The sequence below is a fragment of the Plecotus auritus genome, assembly GCF_963455305.1.
Source record: "Plecotus auritus genome assembly, chromosome: 8".
NCBI classification, from domain to species: domain Eukaryota; kingdom Metazoa; phylum Chordata; class Mammalia; order Chiroptera; family Vespertilionidae; genus Plecotus; species Plecotus auritus.
Window position 1 is genome coordinate 56664339 of NC_137782.1, and position 20552 is coordinate 56684890.

Sequence of the window (20552 nt, forward strand, 5' to 3'; positions counted from 1 at the left end):
GAAACAACACAAAAGATCAACAAAACCAAGAGCTGGTTCTTTGAAAGGATAAACAAGATTGATGAACCTCTAGCCAGGCTCACCAAGAAGCAAAGAGAGAGGACCCAAATAAACAAGATCAGAAATGAAAGAGGTGAAATAACAACAGATGCCGCCGAAATACAAAGGATTGTTAAAAAATACTATGAACAACTCTATTCCAACAAACTGGACAACCTGGAGGAAATGGACATATTCGTAGAAAAATATAACCTTCCAAAACTCAATCAGGAAGAATCTAAACAGCTCAATAGGCCAATAACTATGGAAGAAATTGAAGCAGTCATCAAAAAGCTTCCAGCAAACAAAAGCCTGGGGCCAGACGGCTTCACAGGGGAGTTTTACCAAACATTCAAGGAAGAACTAAAACCTATCCTCCTCAGACTATTCAAAAAAATTCAAGAGGAAGGAACACTTCCAAGCTCCTTCTATGAAGCCAGCATCACACTAATACCAAAACCAGATAAAGATAACAAAATGAAAGAGAATTACAGGCCAATATCCATCATGAACATAGATGCCAAAATACTCAACAAAATTCTAGCAAATCGGATCCAGCACTACATCAGAAAGATCATACACCATGACCAAGTAGGATTTATCCCAGGAATGCAATGATGGTACAATATCCGCAAATCAATAAATGTGATACATCACATAAACAAATTGAGAGATAGAAATCACATAGTCATATCAACTGATGCAGAAAAAGCATTTGACAAAATCCAACACCCTTTCTTGATAAAAACTCTCAACAAGGTGGGAATAGAAGGATCATACCTCAACATAATAAAAGCTGTATATGATAAACCCACAGCTAACATCATACTCAATGGGCAAAAACTAAAACCATTTCCCCTAAGAACAGGAACAAGACAGGGATGCCCACTCTCACCACTCCTGTTCGACATAGTACTGGAAGTATTAGCCATTGCAATTAGACAAGAAGAATAAATAAAAGGCAACCAAATTGGAAAAGAAGAAGTAAAGCTGTCCTTATTTGCAGATGACATGATATTGTACATAAAAAACCCGAAAGACTCCCATCAAAAAACTACTAGACTTAATAAATGAATTCGGCAATGTAGCAGGATACAAAATTAATGCCAAGAAATCTGTGGCATTTCTATACACCAATAGTGAACTTACAGAAAGAGAGACTAAAAAAGCAATCCCATTTACCATCGCACCAAAAAAATTAAGATACCTAGGAATAAACTTAACTAAGGAGGTAAAAAACCTATACGTGGAAAACTACAGGACACTGAAAAAAGAGATAGAGGAAGACGTAAACCAAGGGTCCTCAAACTTTTTAAACAGGGGGCCAGTTCACTGTCCCTCAGACCATTGGAGGGCCGGACTATAGTTAAAAAAAAAACTATGAACAAATTCCTATGCGCACTGCGGGCCCAGGACGAGTCAGCTGCTAAGCAGGACAGGCAGTGGCACCCGGTGGGCCAGATAAATGTCCTCGGCGGGCCGCATGTGGCCCGCGGGCCATAGTTTGAGGACGCCTGACGTAAACAGATGGAAGAAAATACCATGTTCATGGATTGGTAAAATCGACATCATTAAAATGTCCATACTACCCAAAGCAATCTATAGATTCAATGCACTCCCCATTAAAATACCAATGGTATATTTCACAGACCTAGAAAGAACTCTCCAAAAATTCATCTGGAATAAAAAAAAAGACCCTGAATAGCCACAGCAATCCTGAGAAAGAAGAATAAAGTAGGTGGGATCTCAATACCAGATTTCAAGCTGTATTACAAAGCCACTGTTCTCAAAACTGCCTGGTACTGGCACAAGAACAGACATATAGATGAATGGAATAGAATAGAGAATCCAGATATCGACCCAAATCACTATGCTCAATTAATATTTGACAAAGGAGGCATGAACATACAATGGAGTCAAGACAGTCTCTTCAATAAATGGTGCTGGGGCCCTAACCAGTTTGACTCAGTGGATAGAGCGTCAGCCTGCGGACTCAAGGGTCCCAGGTTCGATTCCGGTCAGGGGCATGTACCTTGGTTGCGGGCACATACCCGGTGGGGAGTGTGCAGGAGGCAGCTGATCGATGTTTCTCTCTTGTCGATGTTTCTCTCTATCCCTCTCCCTTCCTCTCTGTAAAAAAAATCAATAAAATATATTTTTTAAAAGTGTTTAAAATAAATAAATAAATTGTGCTGGGAAAGTTAGACAGATACATGCAAAAAAATGAAACTAGAGCACCAACTTACACCATGCACAAAAAAACTCAAAATGGATCAAGGACTTAAACATACGACAAGAAACCATAAAAATGCCGAAACCGGTTTGGCTCAGTGGATAGAGCGTCGGCCTGCGGACTGAAGGGTCCCGGGTTCGATTCCGGTCAAGGGCATGTACCTTGGTTGCGGGGCACATCCCCAGTGGGGGGTGTGCAGGAGGCAGCTGATCGATGTTTCTCTCTCATCGATGTTTCTAGCTCTCTATCCCTCTCCCTTCCTCTCTGTAAAATATCAATAAAATATATTTAAAAAAAAAAAAAGAAACCATAAAAATACTAGAAGAATCCACAGGCAGAAAAATCTCTGACATATGCCGAAGCCATTTCTTCACTGATACTGCTCCTAGGGCAATGGAGACTAAAGAGAAAATAAACAAATGTGACTACATCAAAATAAAAAGCTTTTGGACAGCAAAGGAGACCATCAATAAAACAACAAGAAAACCAACTGCATGGGAGAAAATATTTGCCAATGACATCAACGATAAGGGTTTAATCTCCAACATTTACAGGGAACTCATGCAGCTTAACAATAAGAAGATAAACAACCCAATCAAAAAATGGGCTACTGATCTAAATATACACTTTTCGAAAGAAGACAGAAGGAAGGCCAAGAGACATATAAAAACCTGCTCAAAGTCACTAATCATCAGAGAGATGCAAATCAAAACAACAATGCGGTACCATCTCACACCTGTCAGAATGGCTATCATCAACAAATCAACAAATGACAAGTGCTGGCGAGGATGCGTAGAAAAAGGAACCCTCGTGCACTGCTGGTGGGAATGCAGACTGGTGCAGCCACTGTGGAAGACAGTATGGCATTTCCTCAAAAAATTAAAAATGGAACTCCCATTTGACCCAGTGATCCCACTTCTAGGAATATATCCCAAGAAACTGGAAACACGAATCAGAAAGGATATATGCACCCCTATGTTCATAGCAGCATAATTCACCATAGCTAAGATTTGGAAACAGCCTAAGTGCCCATCAGCAGATGAGTGGATTAATAAACTGTGGTACATCTACACAATGGAATACTACACTGCGATAAAAAAAAAAAGTTCTTACCATTTGCAACAACATGGATGGAGATGGAGAGCATTATGCTAAGTGAAATAAGCCAGGCAGAGAAAGATAAATATCACATGATCTCACTCATTTGTGGAATATAATGAACAACATAAACTGATGAACAAAAATAGATCCAGAGACAGAGAAACATCAATCAGAACATCAAACCTCAGGGAAGGTAGGGGAGGGTGGGGCTATGGGGGAGAGATCAACCAAAGGACTTATATGCATGCATGTAAGCCTAATCAATGGACACAGACAACAGGGGGGTGGGGGCATGAATGGGAGGTGGGGGGTAATGGGGGAATAAGGACACATATGTAATACCTTAATCAATAAAGAAATTTTAAAAAAAACAACACAGAATTTATTGTCTCTCAGTTCTTGAAGCTAGAAGTCCAAAATCAAGTGTAGGTAGGGTTGGTTCCATCTGAGGGCTGTGAATGGAGGATCTGTTCCAAGGCCTCTCTCCTTGACTTGTAGAAGGCCACCTTCATGCTCGCTTGGCATTCGCCCTGTGTATATGTCTCCAAATTCCCCCTTTTTTATAAGGATATCAATCATATTGGATTAGGACCCACCTGATGACCTCATTTAAACTTGATTACCTCTATAAAGGTCACATTCTGAGGTACTGGAGGATAGGACTTCAACATGTGGATTTTGCCCTGGCCAGTATGGCTCAGTGAATAGAGCATCGGACTGGGAACTGAAGGGTCCCGGGTTCGATTCCAGTCAAGGGCACATGCCTGGGTTGTGGGCCCGATTCCCAGTAGGGGGCATGCAGGAGGCAGTTGATCAATGATTCTCTCTCATCATTGATGTTTCTATCTCTCTCTCCCTCTCCCTTCCTCTCTGAAATCAATAAAAATATATTTAAAAAACAAACAAAACAACAACAAAAATGTGGATTTTAGGGGAAAACAATTCAACCCATAACAGGAATATGTCCTTTTAAAAGAACATAACCTAAAATTAGTTAATTATCAAAATCAATCCCCCTAAGGAACTAATGTAAAGAACTTAACTATATCTTTTCCAAGGAATCACAGTTAACTGCTTATCTGAGGATTAAGGTAAGAAGTCCTATACAACCAAGGTAAGGAGTTACCACCTTATGTTGTGTGTGTGTTGTGGGGGGGTGGGAGGGGAAGGGAGAGGGAAGAAGGGGGACCAGAATCCAAAATTCACTGCTGTATTTCCAAGGAAATTAGACTGCAAAAACTAATCCTGTCCTGTCAAAGGTCCTTAAATTATGCACAATGCTGTTTCTTGGCTGGTACCCTATATAATAAAAGGCCAGCTACCATAAGCGGAACAACGGGGACGACCAGAGACCAGAACCACCAGAGCACTTTGCCGGGCTGGCCCTGCCCCCAAGCAAGCAGTTAGGAGCGATCAGGCAGGCAGGCAGAGTGGTTAGGGGTGATCAGGTAGGCAGACCAGTGGTTAGGGGTGATCAGGTAGGCAGGCAAGTGATTAGGGGAGATCAGGTAGGCAGGCAAATGATTAGGGGAGATCAGGTAGGCAGGCCAGTGGTTAGGGGCAATCAGGTAGGCAGACGGCCCCTCGCAGGGCTGGCCCCGCCCCCCAGAAAGCAGTTAGGGGTGATCAGGCAGGCAGGATGGTTAGGGGCGATCAGGTAGGCAGGCGAGTGGTTAGGGGTTATCAGATAGGCAGATGGCCCCTTGCAGGGCTGGCCCCACCCCCCAGAAAGCAGTTAGGTGTAATCAGGCAGGCAGGATGATTAGGGGCGATCAGGTAGGCAGGCGAGCAGTTAGGGGCGATCAGGTAGGCAGATGGCCCCTTGCAGGGCTGGCCCCAGCCCCCAGCAAAGAAAGAGGGAGGCCCAGGCCACAGGCGGCGACTCTGTGGCAGGTGTGCAGCTGGCCAGCGATTGCCCTGCAGAGGGAGGCCCAGGCCAGCCAAGCCATCACACCCCACACCTGTCACCCGCAGCGGGCAGTGACTGGTGGCAGGGGAGTGGGAGGGCAGCGCCACACAGATGGCAAGCAGTGGCAGCGGATGGGGTAGGGCCAGCTGCCTGCTGTATTTCCAAGGAAGGAAAACCCCGATAGGGCCTGATCTCAGGCCAGGCCTAGGGACCCTACCCGAGGAATCCCAGATTATGAGAGGGTACAGGCTGGGCTAAGGGACCCCCCTGAGTGCAAGAATTTTCATGCACTGGGCCTCTAATACTTTAATAAGATCTCTACATAGAAAGTGTCTGTAGGTGAGACATTTAAAAGATAAATAACCATAAAGAATACCTGAAATGAAGCTACACACCCAGAGTTTGTAAGAAAAATATCCGTGGCAAAATGAAGTGGTAAGAAGAAGAAGAAGAAGAAATTACAGTAAAGGAAAAAGCCTAAGGCCCCTACCAGTAAGAGGGGGAGCTTTGCTGGGGTGAGAAGAAGACAGAGAAACAAATACCACCATCCTCCTGTGCCCAGGCCCCTTCACTCTGGCTGAAGGTAATTAAAGTGTATCCATAGGCGGCCCACATGTGAAAGATGAATTTGACTTAGATGGTTGATATGCACAATATGTGTGTATATTTAAATTTTATACAAGTCCAGTATATAACAGCTAGTCTTGCCTAGCTTATAAGAGAATTCAAGAAATTTACACCCAAAGGAACACAGTGACATTTTCTTCCAGGGTGGCAATATGCTAGTTCTCATTTTCAAGATTCCTTCGATATCCTAGGTCAGTGGTTGGCAAACCGCAGTTCGCGAGCCACATGCAGCTCTTTGGCCCCCTTGAGTGTTCTAACACTTCTTGAGTGTTCTAACACTTCTTCAAAATAGTCTCGCCAAGGCCAAAAACAGATTTCTGCGCATGGGCCACGAAGTTTCAATCACACTGTACATGCGCACCCGCACGTGGTATTTTGTGGAAGAGCCACACTCAAGGGGCCAAAGAGCCGCGTGTGGCTCACGAGCCGCGGTTTGCCGACTACTGTCATAGGTCAGTGATCGGCAAACTTATTAGTCAACAGAGTCAAATATCAACAGTACAATGACTGAAATTTCTTTTGAGAGCCAAATTTTTTAAACTTAAATTTCTTCTAACGCTACTTCTTCAAAATAGACTCGCCCAGGCCATGGTATTTTGTGGAAGAGCCACATTCAAGGGGCCAAAGAGCCGCATGTGGCTTGCGAGCCGCAGTTTGCCGACCATGGTCCTAGGTCATCTTAATTTCTATACAAATTCTGAAGTCAGCTTGTAAATTTCTGTAGAAAATCCTGCTGCGATTACAATTGGAGCTGCATCAAAATCATCGATCAGTTTGGAGAGCCCTGGCTCCTCAAGATTTGATGAAATATCACTGGGGCAAAAGTGCATTCTAAATCCAAGGATATGTCTTAAAGGAATTTAAGGCCCAAGTAGCATGTTTGGCTTTTTCACTTCAGTCAACAACAATTAAAGTAACAATTGAGCCCGGCTGATGTGGTTCAGTGGTTGAGCGTCCACCTATGAACCAAAAGGTCACAGTTCAATTCCTGGTCAGGCACATGCCCGGGTTGCGGGCTCAGTTCCCTGTGTGGAGCAAGCAAGATGCAGCCAATCAATGATTCTCTCTCATCATTGATGTTTCTTTTTCTCTCTCCCTCTCCCTTCCTTTCTGAAATCAATAAAAACATGTATTTTTTTAAAGTAACAATTGAAAGAACACTGAACTCACAATCAGAAGAACTGCACTCAAGTCCTGGCCCTTCTGTGCAATCTTGAAAAAGTTATCCCTCTGGGTCTCAGCTTCCCCATCTGTAAAAGATGGACAATAACACCCTCCTTTCAGAAAGCTGTCATAAAGATGAAAAGAAACCAAACATGTAAAGCAACTAGTAAAATACCCATACATGGCAGACAACTCAGTAAATAATAATTTTAAAAACCCACAGATCTTACTACTTCACATTCTGCTTCCATATCTACTAGTTTCTCCCAGCGTTGCAATTTAATATTTAATAAAGTTGGACTTTTCAGCAAGTTAATATCTTTCATTGACTTTCTGCCACAATAGAAAAGCACCACTGTGTATGTTTGTCAAACACAATTCTATTATCTCCATATATGACCATTAAGTTCTGCATCACTTTATCAAAAATAACACTACAAACTCCCTTCCCAATACTAAGATAGCTTTCAAATTAAATTCTGATTTTATAATAACAATCATCACTATATATTTTGGAGCAGATTTTCCAAGTGTCCCTTTTGTGCCTACACCATGGTATTACAAGGATAGATAAAACAAACACAATTCAACCATCCAGTAGAGCGTACACACATGCAAACAATTACCACAGAGTGTGATACAGGAGAAATCTCGAGACCATCATGTCATAGGTAAAGCCATAAAAGATGAACATCCTAACATGACTTCAATGGGTCCAGAAAGGAGTCTTGGAAGAAATGGTGTGTGAGAATGAGTAGGAACTAACCAAGGAAGAGGCACCTGGAATCACATGTTCTAGGTCCCAGAGGTAAGACATCTCAGTTCTTTCTGCACAGTGAAACTAGTAGGGCTGGCATTTGGGGGAAAAGGCAGAAAGACAAGACAGGAACCCACAGATCAGCATGCACCAACTGAAAAGGACTTGGTAAGCCATCCTAATGAATTTGGAGTTCAACCTGACAGCAGTGGGAAACAGGTCAAGTGTTTCCAATCTGACTATTACTACCCAGAGTAATAAGAAAAGAGAGGAAGCAAGCATGAGGGGAAGGAGGAAGGAAAGTGAGAACATGAATGAGTCAAAAGAAGAACAGAGGCATAATCTAGTCTCATAGAAATGACAACTCAGGACATATTTTCATAAGTTGGCACCAGAGAATTTGACAAAAGGTGCTCCACATGAATGGCAAAAATTCAATCGTCCTTTGCCTATATCAGTAAGCCAAGTCATTGCAAAAGTTGGTGAAATATGGGTCTACCTCCTGCTGTTTTGCTTCTCTTTTTACATTTAAGCAGTTGTAAAAGAAAGGTTTTTGTAATTGACAAAAAATAATACCATCTCCTAATCTAGTAATGGAGAGCGTGTAGCTCATTATCATCTTATAGATATTTATTTTGGTGGCTATTTAGATCCATTAGCAACTCTCACAAGATCACACTGTAAACTGATCTCAGAGCTCAGAGGCATATGCAGACCTCCTGATGCCTAATGAATAAATATTTGTCACTATTCTATATTATCTTCATTTGCCACAAATTCATTTTACCAGAAAACTTCATTCTCTAGTCGATCTGGCTAATAAAGATTGTACTAAAACACATTACTCAAAGGAAAGTAGAAGTGTAGTGTTTCTGGATAAAATGATATGCTGCCTGGGCTCAGTGGCACTTGGAGGAGGGGAGAGGGAAACGGAGGTAAGAGGTATTGAAAGGGATGACGATGAAGCAGGATTAAGTGTGATAGACACGAAGGACTGCCCAAGCCAAAGGGAGGTGCCTTACCCAAGCTCTTGCTATCTTCCAGTAGGAAACCCACACCCAATGCCTGGTCAATTCCGGGGGGTATAAAAGCTAGGCCCCCTCATATCAATTCAGGATAGCTCCGGAAGGGTCATTCATTCCATCTAGGAACTGCCCCCAGAGCCCACTGAAATACACTGAGACATCACAGCTCACCTCTTTCAAGCCAAACCTGCCTCCTTTCCTTCCTTTCCCTGGTTTGATATTAAGAGCACAACCCAATAAACCTGAGTACTAATCTCCCATCTCAGAGTCTGCTCACCAGGGAATCCAAACTGTAAAAATAAATGATAAAGCTCTTTTTAGTACAAGAACATTCACTACATATTTTATATGTTTGAAAATTTCCCTAATTGTTAAAAGGTACATGAAAAGAACTTCCATGTCCATCAATCAGGGATTAATAAAATAAATTATGACAGTCTTACGATGGAAAACTGCTCTGTAAGATATGAAATGATCTCCAAAATACATAGTGGGAGAGAAAGGTGCAGTACAGTGTGTAAAATACATTCCCATTTTGGGTGTAAAAGCGGGGGGAGAACCTGGTTGGTGTGACTAAGTTGGTTGAGAGTGTGGACGAAAGGGGCCACATGCTGACCTGACAAGCTCAGGGGAGGCCTGCATTGCAGTCTTGCAAACTCAGAGACCTAAAGAAACCACAAAGGTCGCTCTGAAATTAAACTTTAACTAAACGCAGTTATGGTGGGTAGTTACATCCTAGGCCGGTATCTTCACTGACAAGGTCAACCTTTACCTTAACTGAGCCTATCTGTCTTTTTGCATCTATGATAACATACCCTTGAAATGTCTGGATAACTTGTAACTTCCCTTTTTCTGGAGCCCCTGGGGCACAACCAAATGTGGTGCGCGCCAGGACAGATACCACAAATTCCTTCATTATCATGTTAATTGTTCCTGCACCCACCTGAGTATGTGTCCATCATTTCACTTTTTATCCAATCCCAGGGTTTTTCCCTGCTTTGCTTTATCCCACCTCCTTAATCTATCACCAATGAATTTCATGTAACCCACCTATGTCCCTCCTTTGATGGCAATGTATAAATACAAATGTAATCAGCCATTCTCTGGAGCATTATCTCAATTCGTTGAGGTTCTGCTTCCTGAGGCATATGTCGACAGTTTGGCTCAAATAAGCCCACAAAAATTCTTTACAGGTTTCAATGGTTTTTTTACGTTAACAAGAGTCATCCTGTGTACCGAATGGTTGCTGGTTTGATTCCCAGTCAGGGCACATACCCAGGTTAGGGTTCCATCACCTGTTGGGGTCCATGAGGGAGGAAGCTGATCTCTCACATCGATGTTTCTCTCTCTCTCTCTCTCTTCCTTCCTCCCTCCCTCTCCCTCTCCCTCTCCTTTCCCCTCTCTCTAAAAACCAATAAAAATATATTTTTAAAAGGGGGGGCTATATATGTATCTGCAAAAATCTATACTGGAAGTTGGATCTAAAGGCATCATTAGGTTCAAGTGAAACATTTTTAGCAAGAATATTTCATAGATGATGCACATGTTACACTGCATCGCCACAGCGGGCATGCTAATGTCACACGGCCCTACACCACTTGATTAAGGTTGTGACTACCAGCTATTCCAGCATCACTGTTTGTTCCCCTGTAAAACTATCACTAGCCTATGGAGTGATACTCTGATAAGCCTAGCCTGTTCTGCACTATTCCATGTGATACTGGTATCCCATAAAAGTTATAAAACAGTTAAGATTACATTTGAAAAATCTAGCATCAGATCAATGTTAATTTCTCTATATTGCTTTTCTAACTCTCAAACGCAAAAGCAAGATGCATTTCTATCCCAGAACACAGGCATTTTCATAGGAGAGTCAATATCATCTATTTCTTGTGTCCTAGGCAAGCCTCCTGAGACTTATAGACAAAAACAAATTCAAATTCTCCCTCATGAGAATGGCCACACATGAAGAAGAGTGGACCTACACTACCCGTCTACCAACAGGGAATATGAGAAGCAGGAACTACACACTACATAGCTAAATATACTTGCCGTAGCTGCAATCAAGGAAGAAAAAAACTATTTTAAACGTTTATTCAAACTCTCAGAGGACATTCCAACATCATTTGTCAAAAGAGTGTGTTCAAGCCCTAGCTGGTTTGGCTCAGTGGATAGAGCATCGGCCTGAGAACTGAAGGGTCCCGGGTTCGATTCCAGTCAAGGGCACATGCCCAGGTTGCGGGCTCCATCTCCAGTAGGGGCATGCAGGAGGCAGCTGATCAATGATTCTCTCTCATCATTGATGTTTCTATCTCTCTTTCCCTCTCCCTTCCTCTCTGAAATCAATAAAAATGTACTTATATTTTTAAAAAAGAGTGTGTTCAAGTCAAATTCACAGTATGATGTGATGAAGGAAATGATCATTAAGATTACAAATTTTCTTGGAGCTTGTGCTTTTTAAAAAAACATATTTTTATGGAAGCGAGAGAGAGAAAAGCATCAATGATGAGAGATAACCATCAACTGGCTGCATACTGCACGCCCCTTACAGGGGATGGAGCCCACAACCCGGGCATGTGCCCTGACTGGGAAGTGGACCTGCAACCTCCTGGTTCATAGGTCAATGCTCAACCACTGAGCCATGCCATTTTATTGCTACCATTTTATTGAAGACTTGGAGAAAATGGAATCAGATAATGAAAACTGTTTATTAGAATACAATGACACAAGTAGGTCATAAAATGTCCTAAAGAAATTACTGCCCTAGCCGGTTTGGCTCAGTGGATAGAGCATCGGCCTGAGGACTCAAGGGTCCCAGGTTCGATTCCGGTCAAGGGCATGTACCTTGATTGCGGGCACATCCCCAGTGGGAGGTGTGCAGGAGGCAGCTGATCGATGTTTCTCTCTCATCGATGTTTCTAGCTCTCTATCCCTCTCCCTTCCTCTCTGTAAAATATCAATAAAATATATTTTAAAAAAAATTACTGAGCTGCTTCCTAAGGTCAAGGGTTTCCGGAATTAAAGAGTTGTGAGGGACACAACCTTCTGAACACAAAACTTCTTACTAAATTGACAAGATTATACCTTCTTATTAAGGTGGCAAGAAATCTACTCTCAATGAACTTGACATTTTAGGACTGATTTTGTAAAAGGAAATTCCAGTATTGTTTCTAAAGGACATGTGGAATGAGCAGATGGCAACAGAAGACTACGCTTATTTCTTATTGCTTAGCCAGCCCTGAGCAATGGAAGTAAGATTCTGAAGCACTGTAGAGCTATCTGGTCAAAAATAAGTCAGAGATTTTTAAATGATTCATAGATTTTGAGGTAAAATGAATCATATTTAAAATTCCTGCATCTGCCATTAGAATGTCTGAACTCTTCTTATGCTCCATCCATCTCCAACCTGCATCAGTTTCAAGAATAACCCTTTAACCTTGCATGTATGCATATATGCATGGCCCAAGAACACAGACAAAGGGGCGGTGAGGACCTGGGGCAGAGGGCGTGGTTGGGCTAGAAGGGGTCAAGGGGGGAAAAAGGGGACATATGTAAATAAATAAATAAATAAGAATTGCCAATTAAGCTAAAAACAAACTATGCCCACTAAGCCCCTACATTCAGGGAGAACAGATCCCATTTGGTAGAGCCAGCTTCAACTTTATGCCCCCTCCCACCTCTAGCCTCACCTGCACGTCCATCATTCCCACTTCTTTCCTTCACAAGGCCATCAAAATTCTAAAGTGAGCAGTGAAGTTTCTCATTGTTCACAAATTATACCGCCCAGAAGCAGAGACAATAATGCTTTCCCATTATTAGTTGTAAACCTTGAGGAAATATGTAACCTCTTTCCAAGTCAGAATATCTTCATTTGCAGCATTCCCCTCCTCCTCATAAATAACCTCAAGGAAAATGTTCTGCCCATTAAAAACTGCTGTTGACAAGGTCACCAATAATGTCCCCACTAGTAAAGCCAATGTCAAATCCTAATCCACATCTTTCTAGACCTACCAGCAGCATTTGGCATAGTTCATACTTCATCTTTCTCAAAACACTTCTCCGCTTGGCCTCCATCTCTTCACACTTTCCTCCTCTCTCTCTGGCTTGAGTCTCGTCTCCATTTTTCCTTGTTGGTTGCTGGTTCTTTTTGTTGTTGTTTTGCTTTTTATCTTTAAATATTGGACTTCTCTTCTCTGGCAACCATCCTCCCTCCCTCTCTCCCTTAATGATCTCACCAAGTCTCAGATATCATCTACAGATGTCAACATATACTGTGTGGCTCAGTGGTTGAACATCAACTTATAAACCAGGATGTCAGGGCAAATGCCCAGGTTGTCGGCTCGATTTCCAGTGTGGGGTGTGCAGGAAGCAGCCAATCAATGATTCTCTTTCATCACTAGCTCTCTCTCCCTCTCCCTCTCTGAAATCAATAAAAATATATTTTTAAAGAACAGGTATCTGCTTATTTATGATAGGATTTCATTAAATCACACATAAACCTTCAGTGAGTTCTGCTGATGATCAATAGCATGCATATACAGGGTGGGAAAGTAGGTTTACAGTTTATGTGAAACAGTTTACTCTTATATTATTATTCATTATTGTATTATTTGCAGTACAATTGTAAATCTACTTTTGCCCACCCCTGTAGATAAGATTACTAACTCTTTATAAAGTGCAACAATCAGATGCACAAAATGGAAACCAAACTTACAAATCTCACTGTCCCCACACTCTAATCATCAAGTTTGTCTGTCCCACCAGATAAAGCAAGTGTCACAGAGAAATGTAACAGATAAACCCAGGAATGAAGTCACAGTTAATTCCAGGCCTAACTCTACAAGCACTAAAATGCTTTCAAGACTTCTACTACTAATTTGATCTTTGCATGAGGACAGACCATCAGGGACCAGGGGCGGGCGGGACTTACCTCTATAAGTCAGCTCCCCTCTGGTTTGGGGGCGCACTTTTCCTTTCCACCAGAAGCTGAAGGCTGTTTCCCAGCTGGAGCTGAGATACCAAAAAAGTCTTACAGAAGAGCTGCCTTGCCCTGGGGCTGCCTCACAGCCCTGAGGCTTCTCAATTGGGCTGTAACACACTGAACTGTTCCACAGCTGTGCTTTATCAAACCTGAGCTGTTTGCACTGAATAGTTTCCTTCTTCACCACACCCCAAGAGACTCCCCTTGGCATTGAATTGGCACCAATGACCATGGATTGACAGTCCGTAGGCAATTTCATCACTGTGTGAACATCAGAGAGTATACTTACTAAACACAGGCATAGATGGTATGGCCTACTACACACCTAGGCTACATGGTACAGTTTATTGTTCTGTAGGGGAGGAAAAATAATTTCCCTCTATCCTTCAGAGCCCTTGACTGAGACATCCCTGTACTAAAAGACAGATTAGCAGGAGAAAAACAAAAAAAAGTTTAGTAACATCCTATCTAATAAAGAGGGAATATGCTAATTGACCATCACTCCATCACAAAGATGGCTGCACCCCACAGCTGAGGCCAAGTTCCCATAAGGAGCCTTAAGGAGCAATCAGCAGGGACCTGAGGCTACGCCCTCCCCCGCCCCCATGGGGCTTGACAGGGGACCTCAAGGTGTGCTTCCTGTCCTGGTGCTGGGCTAGGGGACCTCAGGCTGCTCCCCCCGCCCCAGCACCAGGCTGGGGAACCTCAGGCCGTGCCCCCCACCCAGCAGGGCTTGACAGGGGACCTCAGGCCATGCCCCCCATGCTGGCACCAGGCTGGGGAACCTCAGACTGCACCCTCCGCCCAGCGGGGCTTGACAGGGGACCTGAGGCTGCACCCCCCTGCCAGGGGGGCTTGATGGGAGACCTGAGGCTGCGCCCCCCCCCCCCCCCCGCCTGGCAGGGCTTGACGGGGGATCTCAGGCCGTGTCCCCCACCTGGCGGGGCTTGACAGAGGACCTCAAGGCACGTCCCCCGCCCCAATCTGGGCTGGGGGATCTCAGGCCACGCCCCCCATCCTGGCACCAGGCCAAGGGACCTGAGGCTACGCCCCCTGCCCAGCAGGGCTTGACAAGGGTGGGACTGGCCAGGTCTGGATCTAGCCCAGTGGTTCTCAACCTTCCTAATGCTGTGACCCTTTAATACAGTTCCTCTTGTTGTGGTGACCCCCAACCATAAAATTATTTTTGTTGCGACTTCATAACTGTAATTTTGCTACTGTTATGAATCGTAATGTAAATATCTGTGTTTTCCAATGGTCTTAGGCGACGCCTGTGAAAGGGCCATTAGACCCCCAAAGGGGTCATGACCCACAGGTTGAGAACCGCTGATCTAGCCCAATGCGGGGAGGTTGGGGGGGGGGCAGCCGGGTCTGGGTCTCACACGATTTTGAGGTGCATGTAGGTGGGCAGGGACTTGACTCTGGGTCCCATGGTGAGCCCCAGACTCTGACAGGAGGAAGATTTTCATATACATTTTACTAATTTTCTTTCATCTCTGACACTTCTATTATAGAGAAAGGGCAAATAGCAATATTAAATTATTTCCTCTAATTAATCCCCTTTTAATGTGCACGAATCTTGTGCACTGGGTCACTAGTATACTATACCTCCTGTATACATGAAAGAGACTCATGAACTGTAACTCCCCAAAACCTTCAGCAGAAAAGACAGCGAGAGTAGGGAGCCAGTTATGAGAAGTTACAAGGAAATGACAGTAAACAAGGTTAAGGTTGTTATTCAGGTTTAACAACACTGTCTTCTGCATTGATAAGAGTTTCTATAGGAAAGGTCATGCCTAGCTTTCAGCAAAGGAGAAACCCTTACAGATGTAAATGTCTGAGAATAACTTCTACCTGGTTTTCAGAACTTCTCCCCTATCTGTTGTTTTAAGAACTAGCCAGCCTAAAATAATCCTCATGTCAAAGAGATATATTTGGGGGCGAGAAATTCTGTTCCCTACAGCTCTACAAACCTACACAACATGTCACTGTACTGAATACTGTAAGTTACTATAACGCCATGGAAAGTATTTATGCGATGCCTTACACTATGACATTATGATGGCTATGACATCATTAGGCAATAGGAATTGTTCCGTTGCATTGTAATCTTATGGGACTATCATCATATGCATTGTCCGTTGACTGAAACATTGTTTCACAATACATGACTATAAAGAGATAGACTCTAGATGTTTTGAAGACCTATAAATTTAAAAGAAAACTATGAAGTTAGCACATAAAATAGAAGAGTAATTTTCTGACTTCTTTTTTGTTGTTGTTGTTAATCCTCACCCAAGGATATTTTTCCATGGACTTTTAGAGAGTGGAAGGGTGGAGGAGAGACAGAAAGCGAAACATTGATGTGAGAGAGACACATTGATTAAGGATCAAGCCTGCAACCAAAGTACATGCCCTTGACCAGAACTGAACCCGAGATTTCTCAGTCTGCAGGTCAGGGCTGATAACAAAACCCCCAAAACAAAAACCATAAGTCAATTTTCTTTAATCATAATTAAAGGTTTCTGTTCAATGATGGGCATCATAAAAACAGTTATAGACAAATGACAGAATTGGAACAGATGTACTTGTAATATTTAAAGGACCAGTATCGAGGAAATACAAGGAACTTCAGATCAACAAGAACTGAAACCTCAAATTAAAAAATGGGGAAAGGGATGGACAGGCAATTTTATACAAGGGAAAACCAAAAAAGATAAAATGCACATGAAGAAATGTTCAATCTGATTAGGCATAGTGAAATGTAATTTTATGAGTTTTTACTTTGTTATCTACTAGTCTGATGGGGCTATAAGGACATAGAAGCTTTTGAACTGCCTGCAGGAGTGCAGACCCTTGCAGCTTGTTGGAACACAGCCTGGCAGTCTTTCCATAAAATATGTACATAAATGTCCTGGGATCCAGAAATCACATTCCTGGATATAAATCTCAAAGAAAGCATCACAGAGGTCTAAAAGTATATTTATCATTGTATTGTCTATAGTGGTAGGAAAATGAAGGTAAATGTGGGTATCCACAATGGAGGGTAGACATAAAACGTTGTGAAGTAAGAGAATTTTTGTCTATGTAACAAATTTCAAAAACTCAGTCAATTTCTCATACAACTGGTGGTGATTCTTGCCACCTAGTCCATGAAATCCTAAGCAATTAACATCAGAAAGAGTCATAGCTTGTCTTTCCTGATTCCTGGCAAATGTTACTGTGAATGCAGGCGGTAGCTCACGTTAAATCCTAAAACCAACAGCATCAACAATACCAATGCAGCCTGCGATGAAACTGTAACTCCTGCCATTGTTGCAAATTAAGTAACCAGCAAATTCTGCCCAGCATTTGAGAAACTGACATAGCAAGTGAATCAAAACTTAAAACGCAATTTTTGAATCAAAGGCAGGATAGTGCTGACTCCAAACACATCGCTTCAGAATGCTGCGTCTCATTTGTGAGGGAGTAGCAGGTACTCCCCTAGACCCAGTCCTAGAGCAAAGGGTTGAGAGCGGGCAGGTGGCGTCTCACAGATGAAACCCTAACAGACGCCTCGATACCTTAGGGAAGGGCAAACTAAAGAGGAGTACCAGCGGGTAAGGAGACCATAGGCACCCCCAAAACAAACACGTTACTGGAACACACTGTCAATAGCCACCCACCCATCATCACGAAGCACCTCGCCCCGTTTAGATTGCCACTGAGAACAGAGCGGTCCCATCTCAAGACCAAAGCCAGTGTCACCAGAAGCAAATGTCACTTACCAGGCCAGGGAGCACCAAAGACACCCCCCCCCCCCGCCCCCAGCTAGACTACCACGACCCGGCAAAGGCGCGCCGTTGTGGGCCTGCACCTCGGCGCAGCACAGCACCGAGCTCCCAGCAGCAGAGCTGGCGGCTGGCGCCGCCACCCCTGACCCGGGAGCCCACCATCTGCACGTTTGGGTGCAGCCCTCCGTGGAGATCCCTCATGGGGAGGCTCGAAAGCCGGCTCCCTACCTGTCACAGCTTCATCTCACGCCCTGATGTTGTCTGTCTGACCACCCCTAGACGCCTCGGCGAAGGAGCGCCAGGAAAGGGCGTCTCTAAGAAGCCTGTGGGGTGGGAAAACCTAAGGGACGGCAACCCCCAGCCCAGCTGCCGTCTCCCCGCTGGGGCTGCTAAGTGTCGCTACCGCCACCGCCGCCGCCGCTGCGGTGAATCAGCTGACACCGGCCTCCACTGCTGTGACTTTTGCTGCAACTGTCGCAAAAGAAGACGAGGGGGAGGGAAATGCACACCGTCTCCAAACACGCCCGGCCTGAGCTGGAACCGCGGACACGGAACGGAGGTGAAGGGGTTAGTGTGGGCAAGGAGTGCACGGCTGCCATTTTGGTTACGGGAAGTGTGGTCTAGGCTCTCTGCTCGCCTCCAATGCCCAAAGGTGGAGGGAAGCGTGAAATGCCAAGTGTAGGTGTTTGTTCCTCGTGATCAGGATATTGCAAGTTTATTATTCTGCCCCCGCGCCTCGGCCCAAGAGCCTGGAAAGTGTTAGCTCGGGCCCTGGTTACTGTTTTCTTCTTACCCCCAAATTTAGCGGTTGCTCACCACAGAGGGCCCGGGGAAGAACCCAGCTACTTGACCAGAGGAAGTCTGACCTTGTGCAACATTCCCGCAGAAGAGAGAAGGAGTGTACTCGTTGCTTTTCTTCATCCCTCTCAATGTCCCCATATACAAAATAGGCATAATAACCTCATGGATGTCTGGAGATTAAACAAATGTTAATTACTTATTATGTTGCCTACCTTCTTCCCAAATATTTGTTGAATGAATGAATAGTAGCCAAGGTTAAACTAGTGCCAATCTGGTGGCCAATGGTCAGTTCTGTTAAAAAGACAGAAAATATTTTCATTCCATGGCTTTGTTTTTCCTTTATAATCTCATTAATGGATTTACAGGACAAGTAAGAATTCTACTGTAGTCCTCAAAAGTTACTGTGTAGCCCAGCCTGCATGGCTCAATAATTGAGCATCAACCTATAAACCAGGAGGTCAAGGTTAGATTCCTGGTCAGGGCACATGCCTCCATTGCGGGCTCTATCTCCAATGTGGGCATGCAGGAGGCAGCTGACCAATGATTCTCTCTCATTATTGATGTATCTATCTATCTCTCCCCCTTTCCCTTCCTCTCTGAAATAAATAAAAATATATTTTAGAGGAAAAAGTTACTGTATATTCGAATCAGCTGGGGCACTTGTTAAAATGAAGTTTCAGATTCAGTAGATTCAGAAACTCCAGTAGACTCAGTGGGGTGTGAGATTCCCCATTTCTAAGAATATTCCAGATAATGCCCATTACTGCTGGTCCTTGGACGTCACCTTGAGTAGCAAAGTACTATTGAATAGGCCTGAAGCAGGGCTTAGGGGGTTAGAGCAGAGCAGATACAGCTACTTCAGACAGGATACTGTCCTTGCTAGTTTGCCAGAAGAGAGGTGTTAGTTTGGGCAAAAGACTTCAATTTATTATTGAAAGTACAATTTCTTGTTCCTGAAATTGGCAAACTTTTCTCTCCCCTCCTTCCTAGCCTGTAAGTCCTTTTCACAGCACCACCTTACACACCCATCAATGTCCTGGTGACATACCCCTTTGCTTTCTTTCACTAGGCCATTTGATATCCTTTTGGCCTTCTGGTGTTTTCTTTCTTTTTAAAATTTTCATTTATTGATTTTAGAGAGGAAGGGAAGGGGCAGGAAGGAAACATTGATTTGTTGTTTCACTTAGTTGTATATTCATTGGTTGCTTCTTGTATGTGCTCTGACTGGAGATCGAACCCGAAACCTTGGAGTATCAGGAAGACACTAACCAACTGAGCTACCCAGCCACGGCACTCTGGTGTTTTCTTATTTGCTGTTTCTGTTCATTTGTAGAGACTAGCCCTGCTTGCTACTATAATGAGAAAAAAGAAAAATGTTGACCACTGAAGTCAATAGAACACTTGAAAATCAATTACTTCTGAAATTGTCAAGTTAAAATTCTATGCTTTCCTTTGACTTTTGACTAACTGCCTTACAATCACATGAGTTGGGGTGGCCAGAGGACGCAGGAGGAACAGGGAAATGATATGAAATAGAAGAAACAAATTCCTTGGCCTGCTGAGTTCAATATACGCATTCCATCTATTGTGATGATGGGTTCATTTAAGACATTAAGTTCATAATTTCCTTTATAATTTATACATACCTTTGGAAATATAGGAATACAGAGTGGTTACCACAGGATAATCTTGGGTTACATTAAAGTTTGTTTGGTTTATACATGAAACCTATAAGATGTCTTTTCTAGATAAAGTTGACTCTTGTGTTAAAAAGATCTTAACCGAATTCTTACTATGTTTCAAATACCTTCCTAAGAATACAAAGCTTAATAGTAACATTAATGAGAAACTTTCAGACTATTAAACACTCAGAGCTCTCTCTACCAACTTAACAAGTTTATTGCCAAAGTGTGTGCAATCTCCTGAGCCACAAGACTAATGTGTGTGCAATCTCCTGAGCCACAAGACTAAAATAAATATCCAAACATTAATGAATGAAATGCTCTGGTTCAGAAAAATTCACACATTTTTATACACACTTATATCTATTTACATATATAGCCTTCCTGAAAATTAAGGCTTGAAACTTCAGTTGGTTGATTCTGAGTATATTTATTTGAATAACTTATTTATTCCTCTCAT

The 20552-nt window shown here is 43.2% G+C and overlaps 1 protein-coding gene across 4 annotated transcripts in view; it reads right to left on the reverse strand.

The window, feature by feature from the left end:
- WDR7 (WD repeat domain 7) overlaps positions 1–18061 on the reverse strand; it is a 324295-nt gene extending 306234 nt beyond the window's left edge. For 2 of the 4 annotated variants that reach the window (XM_080686915.1, XM_080686912.1), the window contains exons 1-2: positions 17838–18061; positions 7080–7159 (exon numbers count right to left, since the gene is read on the reverse strand). The gene's annotated coding sequence lies outside the window, so the exon portion shown is untranslated. Of the gene's footprint in view, positions 1–7079; positions 7160–12866; positions 13003–17837 lie in introns of those variants that run through there. The other 2 variants (XM_080686913.1, XM_080686914.1) reach the window with 2 other exon arrangements.
- Between the last annotated feature and the right edge of the window lie 2491 nt (positions 18062–20552).